Source organism: Amblyraja radiata, chromosome 8 (assembly GCF_010909765.2).
Source record: "Amblyraja radiata isolate CabotCenter1 chromosome 8, sAmbRad1.1.pri, whole genome shotgun sequence".
Classification (NCBI taxonomy): domain Eukaryota; kingdom Metazoa; phylum Chordata; class Chondrichthyes; order Rajiformes; family Rajidae; genus Amblyraja; species Amblyraja radiata.
This window is the reverse complement of record NC_045963.1, coordinates 36,418,500-36,438,114: the sequence shown is the minus strand read 5'-3', so window position 1 is coordinate 36,438,114 and position 19,615 is coordinate 36,418,500. Positions and strand designations below refer to the sequence as shown.

At 43.8% G+C, this 19,615-nt stretch overlaps 1 long non-coding RNA gene across 2 annotated transcripts in view; it reads left to right on the top strand.

Moving 5' to 3' along the window:
• The window catches only part of LOC116975750, a 28,166-nt gene extending 9,003 nt beyond the window's left edge, over positions 1 to 19,163 (top strand). Inside the window, exons 2-4 of one of the 2 annotated variants that reach the window (XR_004412748.1) lie at positions 3,840 to 3,945; positions 4,086 to 4,194; positions 18,879 to 19,163. This is a non-coding gene — a long non-coding RNA (uncharacterized LOC116975750). Of the gene's footprint in view, positions 1 to 3,805; positions 3,946 to 4,085; positions 4,195 to 18,878 lie in introns of both variants that reach the window. The other variant, XR_004412749.1, reaches the window with a different exon arrangement.
• The last annotated feature ends 452 nt before the right edge of the window (positions 19,164 to 19,615 follow it).

The following is a 19,615-nucleotide window of genomic DNA, read 5'->3' as shown; positions in this document are numbered from 1 at the left end:
TTACGATTGTTGCAGTTCTACAATGAACATAATCTTAAATAACAAAGTCATTATTTTAATCCATTCTCTATTTGCAGTTTTACACTTTGTGGTTCTGCTAATCTTCCGATCATAGCTGGCTACTCCTACACATGAAGATTGCTGACTGATTGAGATAATAGATTGTGGACACCATCCTACAAAGCTGAGCCCTGTTTGGCTAATGAAGAGAAGGAAAGAAAATAAGAAGTTTGGAAGCTCTCCATTGCAATTGTGGACAACGATTGTTGTTTAAAGGCCTTTGCACATTGTGCTATATGACAAACTGTTTTTCAGGCTGCAGCATTATTTAGGTTACAGTTTAATAGTCATACATCAACACATAGACACAGAGAAAAATGGAATGTAGAACAGTACAGCACAGGGATGGGCACTTAGGCCCACATGTTTGAGTCAAACATGATGCCAAGTTAATCTGCATGTGTACATAATCCATATCCCTCTATTCAGATTCAGATTCAATCTTTATTGTCATTGTGCAGTGTCCAGTACAGAGACATTCCCTGCACTTCAATGTGCCTATCTAAAAGCCTCTTAAATGCCGCTATCATATCTGCCTCCAACAACACCCCTGGCAGGGGGTCCCAGGCCCCCACCACACTCTGTGTAAAACATTTGTCCCACACATCTTCATTAAACTTTTCCCTTCCCACCTTAAAAATTGAACATAGAACATAAAACAAAGCAACAGGCCCTTCTGCCTGCACAGCCTGTGTTGAACATGATGCCAAGACCAACTTTTACCTGCCTGCATATAATCTATATCCCTTCATTCTCTGCATATATCCATGTGCATATATGTAACCCTATTAAGTGCCACTATTGTGTCTGCCCACCATCTTCACCTCAGATAGCACATTCCAGGCACCCACCACCCTCTAATCTTAAAGCTATACCCTCTAGTTTTTGACATTTCTATCCTGGGAGAGGTTTTGCACCATTTTGCCTCTCATACCTATCCATTTCCTGTCATTCTTGAATGAACTAGATACACTTTGTTAGAGCTCCTTGTGTCATAGGTATATCAATTTTTAATATTATGGTATGGACAGAGCGGTTAAGAACTCATTGAGTATTTTGGCTGAACTTTACTGACCTCAACTCCTCTCCTGTGCCAACAAGGATAACAATCTGAATTTTTTGCATCATCTCCTTGACAAATGCCAGGCTCTGCCAGCACAGAGGCACAGCAGTAGAGCTACTGCCTTACAGCACAGAGACCCTGGTTTGATCCTGACTACCGATGCTGTCTGTATGGAGTTTGTATTGTCTCTCTGTAACCTGCGTGGGTTTTCTCCGGGAGCTCCGGTTTCCTCCCACACTCCAAAGATGTACAGATTTGTAGGTTTAATGGCTTCGGTAAAAATTGTAAATTGTCCCTAATGTGTAAGATAGTGCCAGTGTATGGGTACAGGCATCGCAGGTCGCCACAAACTTGGTGGGCTGAAGGGCCTGTTTCCACGCTGTATCTCTAAACTAAACCAAACCACCTACATCCAGGGTGCATCTTCTTCTGCTGTTGTAGAAAAGGTGTTAAAATAGTACCTTGAAAATTCTTCACGTTTCTATGACAACATATGTTGCAGGACTGCTTGTGAGTTTGGAAATAAAACAAGGCTATTGAGCTTTGTCAATATTAGTTATGGTCCATTGGTGCAATGTTCAACGGTTCTTTATTGTCACGTATACACTGCACAGTGAAATTCTCTTTGAATAGCTGACACATGCAAGAGTCGCCATATTTTGGCCCCATTTTCAAAAAGAAAAAGTCCAAAGTCCTGTCCACGTGCTCAATGTGCTGGAGCTCCCACAATCCATGTAAACCCAGGTAAACCCAAGGCTGCTGCAGAGCTTGTTCTGTCATCCCCGACCGACTCAAACCACAAACCAATGTCCCTTTCCTTGCCCGACCGACTTTGTGTCCTGAGGGGCGGCCTCCTGCAACCGACCTTGATGGTGCTGGAGGCAACATCCCGGTCCCTCTCCTACCAGCCCACTCCTGTCATCTGTCGTCGCCAGCAGCTCCTTCCTCCTCAACTCTCCAGTCTTCGGGGCCAAGCTTGGTGGCTTCCGAGCATCCCCTGCAGGCAGTGGCCCGCTGAGTCCACCTTCGCAGCGGTGAGCCAGGCCAGCCACTGCGCATAGCTGCAGGCCTGATGTATTAAAATGCAAGAGTGGGTGACAACATAAAGTTATGCTGTTGAATGCCTTTTAGGAAGGAAGGAAGAATATTTGGCTACTGGGATCTGAGAATGCAAAAGGGATTATCAAGGAAATGTTTACAAGAATAAGATGACATTGTTTTAAAATTAGAGCTAGGGCATGTGTAAGGCTTAACGGGAAACATGTTTTCAATGGAAAGGGCAATGGAGAGCTGGAGCTTTGCCCTCCAAAGGGATAACCCCACTCCTAAACATTTCAATTGACCCAGTATACAATGTTATCGAACCTGAATTAGGAGCTTATTTTTTTAATCAATTTTGCTGTAAACTATTTCTTCCTTTATTTTTCATATAATTTCTTCTTTCACTTCTGGTATAATTAAAATACAAACAAAAATAGGGCGGCACAGTGGCGTAGTGGTAGAGTTGCTTCCTTACAGTGCCATAGAGCCAGGTTCGATCCTGACTGCGGGCACTATCTGTACGGTGTTTGTACGGTCTTCCTGTAACTGCGTGGGTTTCCCCTGGTGTTCTGGTTTCCTCCCACATTCCAAAGATGTGCCAATTTGCAGGTTAATTGTCTTCTGTAAATTGTCCCTAATGTGTAGGATAGAATTAGTGTATCGCTGGTCGGAGCGGTCTCGGTGGGTCAAAGGGTTTGTTTCCACGGGTCAGTTTCACTAAACTAAACTAAACTAAAACTAAACTAAACTAAACTAAACTAAACTAAATTAAACTCAACTCAACTCAACTAAACAAACTAAAAATACGCCACTGTAGCTTAAAGTTATGAGTTCAAGAAGAAACACCTTTATTGCAACTAGGGTAGTGCCAAAGATCAGGTCCTGTGCCTCTCGTGAACGTGTAGATTGCAATTTTTGTGAAATGGTGCCAGTGTTTTTTGAGGGTAATGTCTATGTTTAATCATTTACTTGTGTCAAACTGTTGCTGTAAAACAACAAGGGCAGCAATTTTTTTTTGCTTTTGCTTTTTTTAAATATTGCAGCCAAGTGCCACCTGCTCTGAGTGAATAAGTGTCAAAGAGTCAGCAGCAAACCCCATAAAAATTTACCATGACCAATATCAAGATGTGCAACGGAGAATCTACGGATGTTGGAATCTTGAGCAAAGAACAAATTGCTGGAGGAACTCAATGGGTCAGGCAGCATTTGCGGAGGGAAACAGACAGATAACTTTTTCAACGGTCGGGAACCTTCTTCAAGATTGGTGGGCTAATTATTCTCTTGGTCTTCCCAGCTACCAATCACAAGAAAACACACAGAAGCAAAGAACTGCAGATGCTGGTTTATAACAAAGACAGACACAAAGTGCTGGTGTAACTCAGTGGGTCAGGCAGCATCTCTGGAAAAAAAGGGATGGGTGATGTTTCGGGTCAAAGGGTCCTGACCTGAAACATCATCCATCTTTTTTCACCAAGGCTGCTGCCTGACCCATTGAGTTACTCCAGCACTTTGTGCCTAAGAAGGGTCCCAACCTGAAACATCACCCATCCATTTTTTTCTCCAGAGATGCTGCCTAACCCGTTGAGTTACTCCAGCAATTTGTGTCTATCTTTTACATGAAAACATGCACTGCATTTTCAGTTATTTGCAGATTTCAAGAGATCGGTCATTTCAGGCACAGGGACACCAACAAAGAACATGGGAGCACAAAAGCAGCTTTCTTCTGTCGGCCAAGTAGGAAAACTCACTTTGTCATCACCATGGAGGTGGCATCCTGCACAGTGAGTCAAACAGCCAAACCCTGAGCTTGCAAATAATGCCCTGCCAGACATTTATTTAACTGAAACCAGCCCCTTTCCTTCTGCAACTAGACTAACAAAGACTTTGAACTACTTTGTTTACTTTTGGTGATATCACACAGGTTACTTGAGGCTATCAGCTCCTCCAATTACAAATGAGAAGGTGTTGAAGCTGCCACAAATCAACATGGACTTTGGACATGTGTGGTGGTTTCAATGTCAACATACAGAGTAATTACTTTTTATCTTTTTATTATTTTTAATCAAAGTGTGTAAACCAATGCAAAATGACACCGTTGTTACATAATGATTCAATGATTCAACAATACTTTATTATCACAAAATGCTGGAGTAACTCAACGGGCCAGGCAGCATCTCTGGAGAGAAGGAATGGGTGACATTTCAGGTCGAGACGCTGCTTCTTACTCCAGTTACTCCAGCATTTTGTGTCTATCTTCAGTTTAAACCAGCATGTGCAGTTCCTTCCAACACATACTTTATTGTCATATGTATTGTCATATGTTTTCTCCGGGATCTCCGGTTTCCTCCCACTCTTCAAAGAGGTACGGGCTTGTAGGTTAATACGCTTGGTAAAATTGTCAATTGTTCCTAATGTTTGTAGGATAGTGTTAGTGTGCGGGGATCGCTTGTCGGCACGGACTTGGTGGCCCGGTGGGCTTGTTTCCGCACTGTATCTTTAAACTACACTAAACTAAGTCAGCCATATAACAGGCATAGAAATGGTACCACAATATTTCAAACGTTCGAAGGGCAGTGTTCAGACTCCACCTATTTCAATAGCACTTGTTTTTCTGATACAATGAACAATGAGCAACATTTAGTGCTGGAACGACTACAAAAGCAATTAGAAACTAGTTACTACATAGAATTAAATTATTTTTAGCTCAATCTCGTGAATATCAAGTGATAGTTTAAGAAATTGCAAAGGAAGTATTTTTAAAATTTATCTCAATCTGGTTTGTCTCATCTGGATTTTCTGCAATGATATTCTTTTTTCTAATTGCTGTAGACAAAACAATCCCAAATTTACCCAGGAATATGGTTAGTGTTTAAATGTGTAATCATTTGCTGTCTTATCTGATATATATAAAAGAAGGGCTTTATCTTTACCATGTGCTAATCCTTGCTCTCTTTTTCCAAAGCCAGGTCAGGGGAACAATCAACAGTCCTGTATCATCAGAGATTCCGTTAAGATAAGTTGTAAAATATAAAGTGTTGCAACTTAATTCTGCTGCTCTGAATAATAATGTATTTGAATCTGAACAGCACAGCCTTGTGATAAAGGCATAGTTACTCCAACAATTCAGTGAACCAGATGAGTAGGAAGGAACTGCAGGTGCTGGTTTAAAATGAAGATAGACACAACATGTGGGAGTAACTAAGTGTGACAGGCAGCATCTCTGGAGAGAAAGAATAGATGCCGTTTTGGATCGAGACCCCTTCAGACTAGAACAAGAAGAATTATCTACTGAAAACTAACATTCCTCATCCAAATAATGTTAGTGGTATCTACTGTGCTGCTTTCACTGATTGCAAATCATCTCAGTGCTGGCATAGACTCTCAAGGTACTTAGTGCTTTCCTGTGTGCTTTTGCTCCTCTTTAAGCAGTCCTACACGATGGATTCCATGTGTAATAAGGATGTTACAATTATTCAATGAGATTCTGAGCACCATTTGTGGTTCCAGCACAGGAATGTTGCAGTGCAAAGGTTCCTCTCAGGTCTCTTTGCCCCAGAATATTTAAAATTCATAAAATCATAAATAAAATCATGAGAGGAATAGATTGGGTAGAACAACAGAGTCTCTTGCCCAGAGTAGCAAAATCAAGAATCAGGGGACATGGGTTTAAGATGAAGGGGAAAAGATTTAATAGGAATCTGAGGGAGTAATCTTTTCACACAAAGAGTGATGGTGTAGGGAACAAGCTGCCAGAGAAGGGAGATGAGGCTGGGACTATTGCAACGTTTAGGAAACAATTAGACAGGTACATGGATAGGACAGGTTCAGAGGGATATGGGCCAAATGCAGGCAGGTGGGACTCGTGTAGATGGGACATGTTGGTCTGTGAGAGGGCAAGTTGGGTTGAAGGGCCTGTTTCCACGCTCTATGATGCTGTGACTCAATGATTCTATCCCCTACATGTCAATGAAAATTTGCTTTTTCATTCTTCCATCCAAAACATAGAAACATAGAAAATAGGTGCAGGAGGAGGCCATTCGGCCCTTTGAGCCAGCACCGCCATTCATTGTGATCATGGCTGATCGTCCCAAATCAATAACCAATGCCTGCCTTCTCCCCATATCCCTTGATTCCACTAGCCTCTAGAGCTCTATCTAACTCTCTCTTAAATCCATCCAGTGAATTGGCCTCCGCTGCCCTCTGTGGCAGGGAATTCCACAAATTCACAACTCTCTGGGTGAAAACGTTTTTTCTCACCTCAGTCTTAAATGGCTTCCCCTTTATTCTAAGACTGTGGCCCCTGGTTCTGGACTCGCCCAACATTGGGAACATTTGGAACAGATGGCCATACACTTTCCACATGATATTCCATCTACTAACTTCTCACCCACTCACTATTCCCTATTGCCTGTTATAGAGTCATAGTCACACAGCTTGGAAACATGTAATTTAACCCAACCCATCCATGCCGACCAAGATGCCCCATCTAGGCTTGCGATTGCCCCATAGCCCGCTCAACCTTTCCTATCCATCTGTTCTTCATGCCCTCCTCAAATTGCTGACCTCATTCATGTCTCCATGACGACTTTTCTTCCTTTAATGCTAAAATGAATTTTCATGAAGTGTCCAAATTGCCCAACATTATACATTGCTGAAGATTCCTGTGTACTATCACCATAACCACTTCACATCTCCAACTCTACCCTGGTTCAAGCCTGACTACGGGTGCTGTCTGTACGTTCTCCCCGTGACCTGTGTGGGTTTTCTCCGAGATCTTTGGTTTCCTCCAACACTCCAAAGACGTACAGGTTAGTAGGTAAATTAGCTTGCTATCAATGTAAATTGTCCCTAGTTTGTGTAGGATAGTGTTAGTGCACGGGGATCGCTGGTCAGCGTAGACTCGGTGGGCCGAAGGGCCTGTTTCCGCTCTGTATCTCTAAACTGAACTAAACTAAACATAGAACTGCCTGCACTAAGAAACCCCTCGACTTCCTTTATCTCATCTCCCCCCCAGATCCTTCTGCAACCTCTCAACACCCATGTCACATTGTGCTTCCCATAGTGATTAGCATTCTTTGGGATCAAAGGAAGGCGCTTCAGAAGGTTGTAAATCTCTTTGTAACTACAATTACGATAGTGTTGCTGTGAGAATGGAAAATCTGCAGCACTATTCCAGCTTCTTATCATTCGGAACTGATTTGACGCTTGTAGTTCCACTGAGTTCAACTGAAATAGATATCCAAACCTTTACAATGTGTTCTCTTGTACCACCTCATCCTATCACAGTGTTTAGTGCGGTTTCACTTTAATTAAAGCTTTAATTATATTTACACAGAATGGGGAGAAGAGATAACGGTGATCATGGAGGAGAATAGCTCCATAAATCTCACATCCTCTTAAAGTGTAAATATGCCAATCCCTGTTCAAACTGTGCGCCACGGAACTTTATACCTGTGAGCAATGCTGGTCTTGCCTTGTGAAACTGGATACACCTTTCTCTGTGAGATCCATTGCTCCAGAAGGTGTCATATACAGTACACACAAGGTAAAGATTTAATCTTTAGTAAGGTAAAGGTACGACCATTGAATGCTCCAATTTTAGGTAACGTTACAACATCACGGTTGCTAAACACTTTAATTCTCCTTCCCTTTCCCACACTGACCTATCTGATCTAGGTATCATCCAATGTCAGAGTGAGACTAAACGCAAATTGGAGGAACAGCATCACATATTTTGCTTGTGCAGCTTACAGCACAGTGATATGATTATTGATTTCTCCAACTTCAGGTAACCTTGGCATTCCCTCTCCCTATCCCTCTCCCACCCAAGTCACAACAGCTTCTCGTTTTCACCCTACAAACAGCGAACAATGGCCTGTTTCCAGGGCTGGCCTTAAGCCGATTGGACCGATTGCTCCCAATTGGGCCCCGCGAGTAAGGGGGCCCCGTGCCAGAGTAATCTACTCTCGGCTCGGGTAGATCGACCCCGGGTGGAGGGGGAAGAAAGGAGTAGATGGGGAGGGGGATGTGAGGGGGAAGGGGGAGAGGGGGAGGTGGGTCGTTCGCTCATGTTCCCGGGGCCGCGCTCCCGCTCCTCCAGTCGCCGTGCTTCACGCACACAGCCCCGGCTCCACCCTTCTCTCTCCCCGGGGAGATGCAGCGAACACTACAGGGAGGGCCGGGCCGGGGGTTGGAGCAATGTTTACAAACATCGGCCTCAGCTCACACCAGTCCGCCCGGACCCCGTCATCTGCTCCCGCCACCGACCCTCTCCCTCCCTTCTCTCCTATCCTTCCCTCCCTCCCTTACCTTCTCTTCTTCCCTCCCGCCACCCTCTCTCTCTTTTCCCTTCTCTCCTTTGCTCCATCCCTTCTTTCCCTCCTTCCCTCCCTCTTTTCTCTATTTCCCTCCATCCTGTCCTTCCTCCCTTCTCTCCCTCCCTCCCTTCTCTGATTCCCTCCCACACACACACATAACGCACAGACAACTAACACACACAACTAAGTTAGGATGGGATAGAAGCCCAAAGGATAGGATGGGGCTGAAGCCCAAAATTTAATGCCCTGGACTGGTTTTTGGTTTTCCAGGACCTACATTACATTTGTTTTCATTTCACAGTCACTAAAACAAGTGGTATTGTAACTATGTACTTTTCAGAGGTGATCTACACATTGTGTTTGTTACTTGTAGGCTTCCATGTATGCAATTTTATATTAAAATGTAGCTTAATCTGCTTGGTCCATTAAGTCGCATGCACTTTTTAAGCGCACATTTTGATTACTTTCCATTCTACCATAGAGATATAAAGTCTATAATAGACTTTAATTATATTTCTATGATTCTACAGACATTGGCTGGGAACCTGGGTCTCACTAAAATTGTTCCCAATTGGACCCCGCACCTCCTAAGGCCGGCCCTGCCTGTTTCCTTAATCATCATTACTTTTTTGCATATCTTTCTTTCATTGTTCTATATCTCTCTACATCATTGTCTATATCTCTCATTACCCTTTCCCGTGACTTTCTATCTGAAGAAGGGTCTCGACCCAAAACGTCACCCATTCCTTCTCTCCAGAGATGCTGCCTGTCCCGCTGAGTTACTCCAGCTTTTGTGTCTATCTTTGGTCACATTAACCATATTACCCATCTCCCCCCTGCTGTTCATCCCCACCATCCCCTTCTCTTCCCCTCCTTCCCCTCCCCTATGCCCCACCTGGACTCCTACCTCTTTCTCCCCTCCACTCACTCTCCCCCCATCCCCCTCCCTGTAACTTTCCTCTGTCTGGCTTCACAATCCAAAACTCTTCAAACCTGCCTTACACCTTCCTTCTTTACTTATCTCTGGCCTTTGTACCAACCATCTACCTATCAATCCCCCTCCCCATCAACTTATTACCTTCTATACTCTGTCCTGCCCCTCCCCTTTTCCATACTCCACCCCCCCCCCCCCCCCCCACCCCCCCCCCCCACCCCACCCCCCTGATTCACCTATCCTGAATCTAGTCTGAAGAAGGGTTTCGGCTCGAAACATTGCCTATTTCCTTCGCTCCATAGATGCTGCTGCACCCGCTGAGTTTCTCCAGCATTTTTGTGTACCTTCGATTTTCCAGCATCTGCAGTTCCTTCTTAAACACTTCACCTATCCATGTTCACCAGGGATGCTGCCTGACCCACTGAGTCTCTCCAGCACTTTGTGTCCTTTTGAAGATTTAATCTTTCACAAGTTGTGAAGATGTGATCCTGGTTCTTTAATCTAAGATTCCTTCAGGAAATAAGGAGGAGTTACTAAGAATAATCTAAGTACAAATCCAAATGGTTTGTGGATTTCTGACACTAAAGTGACCCTGGGAGTTAGACCGGGACATATTAGAAACTCCAGTACTCTAGGATTACTCCAACACTTTGTGTTTTACTGAAGATTCTAACATCTGCAGCTCCTCCTATCTCTGTATTAAAGCACATAAGTCTTCAACTTCAGCACTTCACAAAACAGGCTATCACAGAGGTTGCAGCAGGTCAACCTCTTCACATTTACATCTGTGATGGTCTTACAAAAGTGATTTTTTTCTGCATCATTAAACATTCGGATCACTAGAAGATTGTGGCATCTGAAAGGTTGATGGGAGCCAATTCAAGAATAACCAAAGGGAAGGCTACACCTGTTTGGTAAATACATTTCTTATTTACCTGCTCGGTAAATAAGAAAATATATTGATATATAATAAAGTGATATGGAAAAGTGAGTAAGATCGTGCGAGATGATAGAAACAAGGACTGCAGATGTTGGTTTAGAAAAAAGGGCTCAAACACTGGAGTAATTCAGTGAGTCAGGCTGCATCTCTGGAGAACACGCATAGATGACATTTCAGGTCGGGGTCTGAAGAAGGGTCCATGCTCTCCAGAGATGCTGCCTGACCCTCTGAGTTACTCCAGCACTTTGTGTACTTTTTTTGTGGAAGATGATGGTGGTTGGGAATAATCAAGTGGTTCTATCAAGTATATACTATTACAATAGCTAATTGTTTCACTCTGTGGTGTGTGCCCACATTAGTAAATCTACATGGTTTACTTATGTTATAGAGTTATGCAGCATGGAAAAAGGCATTAGGCTCAACTTATCCATGCTAACCAACATATCCCATCGACACTAGTCCCACCTGCCTGCTTTTGGACCATTTTCCTCTATTCATGTACTTTTCTAAATGTTTCTTAAATGCAATAGTCCCTGTCTGGGAAAATAATTGGGAAATGACATCCACTAGTTTTTTTAACGTAGCTTCAGTACTTTCCCTGTGTAAGGACAGGTGGTCCACATAATACCTCAAGCCAATGTGAAGGTCACAGTCTGATCATCTGTCAGTGCTGTTCCAACCTACTTACAAACAGAGATTGAAATGCAAGATAGCAACGATCTGAGTAATACACCAGTGATCTGAGGAGGTAGTTGGACTACTTCAGGATTGCCTTGAGTTATTTGACTGGAGTATGTGCAGGATCTCCTTTTTCTAGCCTCTGCTATCATTGGTTTCATCATGAAATGTAGGAGAAAACCAGAGCACCCAGATAAAACCCACGAGGGCACAGGGAGAATGTACAAACTCCGTACAGAGAAGCACCCGTCGTCACCATCGAACCCGGGTCTCTGGCGCTGTAAGGCAGCAACTTGACCGCTGCGCCACCGTGCCGCACTTGCACAGGTCATTGCAGACTTCATCGAGAACAAGTATTATCTGCAGAACATCACTGATATTTAAGACTCTTTACAAAATATACGATTTATAGCATTACTGCAGCAAAAGTTAATCTGGAATACTCTGAGTAGAGACCTTTGTTTGCTGACACATATCAGATAGCAGTGGCTGCTGTTGTGAAAAGACAAAGGCATATTTTAATTATGGAGAGAATATTGATGCTTTGGAACATAAGGTATGTTAAGTCTTTTCATCCAGTGACATAAATTTCTCACCAATATTTTTTCTTATCGATAGGTTACATATCTTCAAATACATTTCACTCGACTGCTTATATTAAGCAGCAATATTTCCATCATATCTTGGAGCCTTGCAGTTGAATTTTTACATCAGATTACTGAAAACTCGTTTGTAGTTTTTGTTTTTATTACCGAGTTCCTTGAGGATAAGCCATAATTTGGATGCTTGGTGGCTATTCTGTTCTGTATCATGTATCCATGAATTGCCTGTACAGGTTGCTGTTTCTCACTGATATTACTTCAAAGATATTATGAACATTTCTTTCAAAGGATAACAAAACTTAAATTAATATATTCGGGCCAATTCATTGACAGGGTACCTGATTTCCCACTGCATGCATTTGTATCCTTCTGTAATTTTCAGGTGGTGAAGGCCGTTAACTCGGATGTGGCATTTTACCAGAAGAACGCTGTCAGACACCGAATGATTCCTGGTGCAATTAAGTGGGCTTTGCATGATGGAAATGATCCGCCAAAAGCAATGATTTAATCTACGCTAAGCCATATCAAATGAATCGTTTTCAACTGTAGAAGATTAGGACTAGGAAGCAAAGTTGATTTAAACAATACCTCCATTCTGTGTTTATTGCCTAAAGCCGTGGACTATTTATGTGGGAGTGAAGACAGGGAGAACTTAGTCTAGGATTTTACAGTGTCAAACACTCAGTTCCTGAGGAAAGCATGCCTGTCTATTTATTTTCTGCCGGATGATCTACTTAAATGCTATGTCTCTCCCATAAGGTATTGTGAATGAATATTATTTCCAAAAGTTTGTTAATTTCTATGGGATCTCTCTGAGGTAATTATCCTTTCTGACAAAGCAGAGAGATTTTGCTTCTGGACCCTGAAGCCAAACAGCTTTGTTGGAGAAACTATTTTTCCACTACAGTAGTGAACCGAATTCTATTATTCATCTTTAGTAAATGTGAACATGTCAGACAGATGCAGGGAGAATCTAGATCTGAGTATTGGCTTACATTGCATTTATATGCTTAAAAGACAATTTAGAGCATTATTGATCATAAAACAGATCTGTTAATTATCAGTAATTGCTTGGTTCAAAGTTGCTTGGTTCAAAGTGTTATAGAGTTCAGCTGAGAGGATTGGATATGTGTTCTTAGTTAGAACTGTAAAAATCTGCTATTTGTCAGCAGTTTAATAGATGAGAAAGCAAATCTTTCATCCTAATAAAAGGTGAAGGTAACTATTTAGTTTAGAGATACAGCATGGAGGCAAGCACTTCAGCCCACAACATCCATGCCGACCATTCATACTACTTCGATGCTATCCCATTTTCTCATCTCCACTACTTACACACGAGGGACCAATTACAGAGGCTAATTTTACTTCGGAGTCACGTGAGTGACTACGTGAAGAACCCCGCCAGGACGCATGCGTGTCATATCGCTTTCACGCTTGCGAAACGACAGGCGGGGTGGAGCGTTCCCTCGCAGCGGTAAGTTTGAAACCGCGACCTGCAGGTAAGAGATTTACTCTGCGGTAGTTTTTGTCCCCGCGCTGTTTTTACACAGGGGGGGGGGGAAGCTGGACAAAATAGTGTCCACAAGTGCTGCGAGTGAAGCTGGCTGGGGAGGACCCCGCGAAGTTGCGGGAGCCAGCAGCAGCTGAAGGCACAAGCCCCGTAATGGATCAGCTGTGCCGACCTTTGGTCCCGCGCCGGCCAGAACACCACGGCCGGGCAGGAGACTATTCAGAATGGGGCCATTGACTTTGACAAGTCGAAACGGCAGGTGGCGGGGTGGAACGACGTTCCCCCGTAGCGACAGTTTAAACCTGGACCTGCAGGTAAGTGAAACTGCGGTCTTTATTCTCCCCATACTGTTTCACAGGTGGGGAAACATGGAGAGCTGTGCAAACAACGGCAGGCAGCACAGGAATCACCCGTAATGGAACAGCTGTGCCCGACTTCGCTCCCGCACCGACCAGATTAAACACCATGGCTGGGCGGGAGACTATACAGAACGGAGCCGTTGGCTTTGACAAGTCAAAACGGCAGGAGGAGGGGTGGAAGGACGTTCCCCCATAACGGCAAATTTTAAGCCTGGACCTGCAGGTAAGAGATACTGCGGTCTTTATTGTTCCCATACTGTTCTACAGGTGGGGAAAACATGCACAAGGCAAAGAAGTCGACCAGAGCTGCGACAAAGCTGGCGTCCGTGGAGTTGCGGACGCCAGCAGCGGCCGGCGGCACAGGAATCACCCGTAAGGGAACAGCTGTGCCCGACTTCGCCCCCGCACCGGCCAGATTAAACACTGCGTCTGGGCGGGAAGGCAAGAAGAAAACCAAAAGAGTCGTTGACTGATGAGTCCGACTTTGAGCAGCCGCGAGCGGCCAGCGACCGTGAGCGCTGGAGCCGGTTGGAGCGGCTTATGGTGCCGAGCTCCAACATGACAGGCTCCGGGAGATGGAGTCTAGTCACTGTGGGCACTATGTAAAACCCACAGCAGCACCTCTTGTAGGGCTGCACAGTGCATCTCCCTCGTCAGAGGGGAGTACTGGGGGGTCAATTCTGGGCTGACCCTGAAGAGGGGTTTTGACGAACAAAACTACAAGTGTGCAGGGGGTGCAGGAAGGCAAAATCTACTGGTCATGGTGTCCAAATACATACAGCCAGACCACGATGGACACCACTGCAAAAATACTTGGGACCAGGAAACTGTGAATCCTTGAATGTTCCAGTCGTGGAAATAGCATCTGGAAACATGTCGGAGCAGGACTTAGGAAAGCCCTGGGGCTCATAAAGGCGACAACATTAAGTATCTCCTACAGCCAAAGACAGCACCCTTATGCACCCACCAGCAGAACAAGAGAAGCTGGTGAAAGCTCAAAGGCCGGGCATACAGGACAGCGGTCTTTTAGACCATAGCCCAGACCGGCCTTCCTGGAAGATGCGCAAACCCCCAACCCAAAAACAAACCCAGACACCGGCGCCTCAACCTCCATGAAGACCACACAGAAGAAGCAAACTTCCACTGGTAACAATGGAGGTAGGTGGGTCTGGTCCCTTACAAATTATAGGAAGAGTGGATAATACACACATTGGTGGGAGATTACACACTTTTGGATACATGGTGTATATCAACTACAGACACTTATATCCTAAGCAGTATCCAGGGATATACCATTGAATTGTGCAAAAGGGGTAATGGGTAAACCCAACACGATTAGCTGGAATTTGTGTCTTATATCTTTACCAAAAACAAAATAGATGGTGACAGTCGCATCATCATCGAATTGACCAAATTGAATACATTGTACTATATATTCAGTACAAAATGGGAACTGGTAACTGCTAAATAATTGATTTCCTAAGGCTACTCCATGGCTAGCATCGACCTAAAAGATGCTTACTATTCAGTGCCTACACGGACTGATCACAAACGTTATTTTAAAAAATTCAACTGGATGGGGCAGCTCTGGGAGTATAGAGCTCTACCAAATACATAATCATATGATCATACTAATTGTGGGCATAACTTTGGTGTTGGCCTAACTAGCTGTAACAGCCACCAAACAATTGGGTGAAAACTGGGGTTATCATCCATCCAGTTAAATCTAAACTAACGCCTACCAACATAATGGATTATTTGGGGTTCGCTATTGACAGCTCACATGTCGGTGACTTTACCAAAGGACAAGGCTACAGTCTTAACTGAGGCCTGCAACAACCCCACTGACATCAGTGAACCGTCTATCAGATTGGTAGCAAGGGTAATTGGCATATAGTGTCTGCCTTTCCAGCCACACAATTTGGACCTTTGTATTACCAAAAATCTACAAAGGGCAAAAATACAAACACTCAAAGTAATACTGGTCATTTCGACAGACCAATAAGCCACCAATCAAAGTTTATGGAATTAAAATGGTGGAGGGATAACATTCGGCATTGTTCCAACCCTATCGTTATCAGCAAACCCTTAGTGGTGCTACAAACTGATGCCAGTGCGCTTGGTTGGGGTACTACCAATTTCCATCTCCATCTGTGGAGGTAGATGAAAGGCACAGGAGGCATCATTATCACAGACACTGGGCATAAACTACCTGGAAATGTGGGGTGCATTCTATGGCCTAAAGTCGTACTGCTCTGGGATAAATCACCAGCATGTTAGACTACAGAGTGACAATCTGACTAATACAATTTGGTAATGGTGTATCCAGAGAAATATTTGAATATCAGCTACTTACCTACCAGGTAACACAAAATTCAGTGACAGACATCGTCACGTAAATTCAATAAAATAGGACTTAATCACCAGTTACCAAACTGTGTTTCTTGGGAACCAGACCCTGGGACAGCAGGGACAGATGCTTTTCACTGCATTGAGGGGGCAATTGTTTATCTATGCATTCCCTCCTTTTCTGCATCATCAGTCGGGTATTACGAAAAATACAACAAGATTCAGCATCTGTTAATTGGTAGTGCCGATTGGCCTACTTAACCATGGTTCCCTGTGATACTCGACATGGGTTTTAACCATGTATCACCATCCTGAAACAACCAGATTATTGGTTCATCCCGTAACAGGGGAACCCATCCATGTCAAAAACAACAGACCTATCAATTTGTAGAGTCTAAAGAAACCTCTACTGCAACTGGGACTGGCGGACCGAACATTGAACATTATCTCAGCGGGCCACAGACAGTCCACCAAAAACTATATCTGGTATACACCAGGAAATGGGAGATATATTGTCACAGAAACAACATCACCTACAGTTCGATGAACATAACGTCTGTTCTGGAATTCCTGGCAGGCCTCCATTATGATGAGGGGCTCAGTTACAGTGCCATTAACTGCGCCAGAAGTGCCCTTTCAACATATCTATGGCGAGGATCAGAGCGTCATTCTGTTGGGACTCACCCCTGGTAACCAAACTTATGAGGGGAATTTTTAATATCAATCCCCCAAGAACCAGGTACTCTCTAAAATGGGATATGAGTATTGCCCTAACGTTGCTAAGGAATTGGTCTCCAGCAACAGCTCTGTCCCTGCAAAGACTGACGCACAAAACAGTCATGCTGATGGCTTTGGTCACGGCACTAAGGGTACAGTCGTACATGTTAAGGCTGGACTATATGACTTCTTCAACAGGAATATAACGTTTCATATTACGAATTAGCCAAACAGAACAGACCGGGATCATCAGGCCTCAAAATAGAATTTAGGGATTACCCTACAGATATCGTCTCTGTATAATAAGACAATTATTGTTATATATGGAGAACACCAAACACATCTGAGGCTATGAGATGGCACTACTAATCAGCCACAAACAACCCACAAAAAAGTGTCGGTTCAAACTATTTCCAGATGGCTGAAACAGGTTTTAACAACAGCTGGGGTGGATACTAACATATTCAAATCTTATTCCACCAGGGCTGCAGCTACATCGGCAGCTATGGAGTTGGATGTACCAATGAACCAAATCCTCGAGACAGCAGGATGGATCAGGGGAAAATGTTCCAACTATTCTACCACAAACCAGTAGTTAAACTGGAACTTTGCAGAGCCAATTTTAAGTTTGGTAATATAATTTCACCCCATAAATAGGGGCTATAATTTGTTGTTAACAATTTATCATGGATTTCAATGTTGGATTCATGTCTAAACATGTTAACACAATTCCTCCCACAGTCAATTAAGGCAGATGTGATGCATGGACTCGTTTCCACGGCATGAAATCACAGAGCTTTGAAATCTTCACGTAGTCACTCACGTGACTCCGAAGTAAAATAGTAAGATTAAACGAGAACTTACCAGTTCGAAGTTTGATCGTTATTTTATGAGGAGTACGTTGGGGGAATACGTGCCCTCCGCTCCCATCCTTGATCATATACTCAACTGGTATTTTCTTCTCTAATCTTACTATGTTCAGTCATTACAGTTATCTGTGATTTCACACCGCTGCTTTGAAAAATGACACGCATGCGTCCTGGCGGGGTTCTTCATGTATTCCCTCAATGTACTCCTCATAAAATAACGATCAGAAATTCGAACTGGTAAGTTCTTGTTTAATCTTACTATTAACCTACAAACCCACCCGTCTTTGGGATGTGGGAGGAAACTAGAGCAGTCGGAGGAAACCCACACGGTCACAGGAGAACGTGCAAACCCCACACAGACAATATCCACTGTGCCACTCAACAGACAATAGACAATAAACAATAGGTGCAGGAGTAGGCCATTCGGCCCTTTGAGCCAGCACCGACATTCAATGTGATCATGGCTGATCATCCACAATCAGTACCCCATTCCTGCTTTCTCCCCATATCCCCTGACTCCACTATCTTTAAGAGCCCTATCTAACTCTCTCTTGAAAGCATCCAGAGAATTGGTCTCCACTGCCTTCTGAGGCAGAGAATTCCACAGATTCACAACCCTCCGAGTGAAAAAGTTTTTCATGCTTGGATTGTTTAGTTTAGTTTAGTTTAGAGATACAGCGCAGAAACAGGCCCTTCGGCCCACCGGGTCCGAGCTGACCAGCGATCCCCGAACATTAACACTGTCCTACAGCCACTAGGGATCATTTTTATATTTACCTAGCTTATTAACCTACAAACCTGTATGTCTTCTCACAATTGAGGTCAAGCTTGCTGTTATTCCCAAGTTCATAGCTCACTGCAGGTAGCAACAAAAGTAGATAAGGTGGTAGAGAAGGCATATACTGTAGTATGCTTGCCTCCTTTGCTAGGGACATTGAGCACAGGAATCAGGAAGTTGTGATGTAGCTCTATCGAGTTGTATTGTTTTCTCTTGAAAGTTGAAAGTTGAGGGGAGACTTGATAGTATATAAAATTATGAGAGGCATAGACAGGATCCAGGTCTATCCAACCTCTTCCTGCAGCTGCAACGTTATCATCTAGGCAGCATTCTGCACCCTCTCCAAACCTCCACATCTTTGCTGTCATGGGGCAATCAGAACAGCATGTAATACTGCCGCCTAACCAAAGCCCTGACATTAGACTAATCATGACTTCCTGACCCTTATATTCGATGATCCAAGCAATGAAGACAAACATACAGTATGCCTTCTTGACCACCTGCAGTGAGCTATGAACTTGGAGATATGAAAAGATCCCTCTGCACATCGATGCTGCTAAGGGTCTTGCCATTAACTGTAATATTTAATAATCCTGTGTATGTTCTCTGAGTAATGCTTAAAAAATGACTGTTACTGATTTTTATGTTTTTCAAAACCTAGGCAGTTGTTGGGACATAAATCAAGACACATTGACCCTTACCATTGACCTTTAATGTGGATTTTCATCCCTGCTATAGTCGTGTTTGGTGTAGACATGCAAGGCCAGGGATCGCTTGGCTGGCTTTCTTCAACCAGCAGAAGTTTTTACATGGGAGTGAACACCTTTCCTATCTTGTTACATGCATTGTGATAACCAGCCGTCACATGAGGAGCTCCTTTCATGTCTCAAGACCCTCACCATATTGGCGATACTCATGAGGAGGAATATGCTGTGTGGATCCTGACTATGGATGTTATCTCTACGGAGATTGTACGTTCTCCCCGTGACCTGCATGGGTTTTTTTCCGGGAGCTCTGGTTTCCTCCCACACTCCAAAGTTGCAGGTTTGTAGGTTGATTTGACTTTGGTAACGATTGTAAATTGGCCCTAGTGTGCAGGATAGTGTTAGTGTTAGGGAATCGCAGGTCGGATTGGACTCGGTGGGCCAAAGGGCCTGTTTCTACACTGTATCTCTAAACAAAACTAAAGCCAATGCAGACCGTTATAAAGCTGTGTGAAATGCTATTCACCACCACCCCCCCACCCCACCGCAACCCAACCCCCCCCCCCCTCCCCACCGCCTGGAAATCGATGTTTTTAAATCGACATCACCACATCAATTCAACTGATCATTGAGGTACCTGTATCAGCTACAGTAAGTCAGGTTTCTCCAGCAAAACAATAATTTTAATATAATT